The sequence below is a fragment of the Eschrichtius robustus genome, chromosome 20, assembly GCF_028021215.1.
Source record: "Eschrichtius robustus isolate mEscRob2 chromosome 20, mEscRob2.pri, whole genome shotgun sequence".
In the NCBI taxonomy this organism is placed as follows: Eukaryota; Metazoa; Chordata; class Mammalia; order Artiodactyla; family Eschrichtiidae; genus Eschrichtius; species Eschrichtius robustus.
Window position 1 is genome coordinate 59,971,731 of NC_090843.1, and position 1,994 is coordinate 59,973,724.

The following is a 1,994-nucleotide window of genomic DNA, read 5'->3' on the forward strand; positions in this document are numbered from 1 at the left end:
TACCGGCTGTGGCCCGGCAGTGTGTCTCTGTCCAGGGTCCTCATCCCCCTTTGTCCCCCACCCTTTTCCTTACTTCTCCTTGGTGCTAAGAGCTACTAACTCAGTTTACAAGGGTACGTTAGTTACCCATTGCTGCAGATCAAATGACCCCAAAACGTACATAGCAGCTGAAAACAACAAACTATTACTCTCTCACATAGTTTCTGAGGGTCTGGAATCCAGGTGTGGCCTAACTAGGTGGTTCTCAATCAGGGGGTCTTGTGTGGTTTCAGTCAGGATCTCAGCTGGAGCTGCATTGCCTGGAGGCTTGACTGGGGCTGGGGGAGCCACTTCCAAGATGGCGCACCCACACGGCCATTGGCGAGAGGTTCAGTTCCTTCCCACATGGGCCTCTCCACGGAGCTGCTCACGACAAGGAAGCTGGCTTTCCCCAGACCAGCTGATCCAAAAGAGAGAGAATGACCAAGATGGAAGTGTCTTTTATATCCTAATCTCAGAAGTGGCATACCATCTCTCCTGTCATATCCTGTTGGTCTCATAGACCAACCCTCATACAACGTGGAAGGGGAGCTACCTAAGGGTGAGAAAACCAGAAGGTAGGCATGCTGGGGGTGGAGGGAGGCTGGCTACCATGTTGAGGTTCATCCAGTGTGAGAATTTAGCTGGAAATCAAGCTCTCTTTTAACTTATTCTTTTATTTTATTTATTTATTTTTTAAAAATATTTATTTATTTGGCTGCGCCAGGTCTTAGTTGCAGCACACGGGATCTTCGTTGCCGCGTGTGGGATCTTCAGTTGTGGCATGCAGGATCTAGTGGGATCTAGTTCCCTGACCGGGGCTCGAACCCGGGCCCCCTGCATTGGGAGTGCGGAGTCCTACCCACTGGACCACCAGGGAAGTCCCTAACTTGTTCTTTTAGAATCAGACAAGTTGTTTTCACCATGCATGAGCTTTTCCAGGAAAGACCCAGGACGGGTCCTTGCTGCAATTACCGTGGATACACCTACTTATAAAATCTGTTTTTATTAGATAAGTAACATGTATTCATTGTTGAAAAGGAAAAACAAAACAGACAACTGAAAAAGCAGGTAAAAGTCATCTTTGAGTCCACCCTTCAAAAGTAAACTCTGACATAGTTTTACAGAATTTTCCTCTGTATGAATGTTACTTTTACAGAATCTTTTCTGTCCATTCATGCTTTTAACAACTATTTTTTGAACATCAATTATGTGTCAGTGATTCTACTTCCAAGGATTCATTTAAGGAAACATTCAAGGCCGTGAGCAAAGAGTTAGATACAACCAATTTAATCCAACACATTTACCCAATAATCTTAATGCTGTTTTACATTTGTTTGTATTTCAGACTTTTTCTTTTTCCTCATGGTTTCCGGTTCTGGGAGTTCTTATCCTCATCTAAGTTTACATAAATTCATTTTTAAGTGGTGGGATTTTAAAAAATCTTTCTACTTTCTTTGTATTATAATAAAAAAAGGTATAATTATGGCCATTCGGTGTCCTCCATAGATACACTTTTCCGTCATCATTTTTTGTTTCTTTGTTCTTTTTCTCTGAATTTTGAAAACTTTTTTCAAGATGGTCCCTACACATGAATATTCCCCTCTTTAAATTTTAAAATTCTTTAAAAAATATTTGACCAAATAATTAAAGCAGACAAAATAATATTCACAACATACATATAAGATATAAACTGCCATCAGCTTAAGAAATCAAGCAATACCAGTATCTTAGATGCTCTTTCCTCCTCTCTGGTAAGCGCTATCCTGAAGTTCGTGGTTATCATTCCCTTGCATTTCTTTATAGTCCTACCACAAACATGCGTATCTTTATACGGTACATTGTCTAGTTAATGCATTTTTTCTGATGCAAGTGCAATCAAGTTGTATATGCTCTGCTGTGAATTGCTTCCCCTCCCTTCGTCGCATAACGTTTGTGAGACTCATCCACACTGATGGATACGGCTGCAATTAACG

General features: G+C 41.4%; 1 non-coding gene across 1 annotated transcript; it reads right to left on the bottom strand.

Annotated features, from left to right (window-relative positions):
- Positions 1 to 825: 825 nt before the first annotated feature.
- On the bottom strand, positions 826 to 898 carry TRNAG-CCC (transfer RNA glycine (anticodon CCC)). Its single transcript has one exon. It is a non-coding gene; the product is annotated as a tRNA-Gly (tRNA).
- Positions 899 to 1,994: the final 1,096 nt, after the last annotated feature.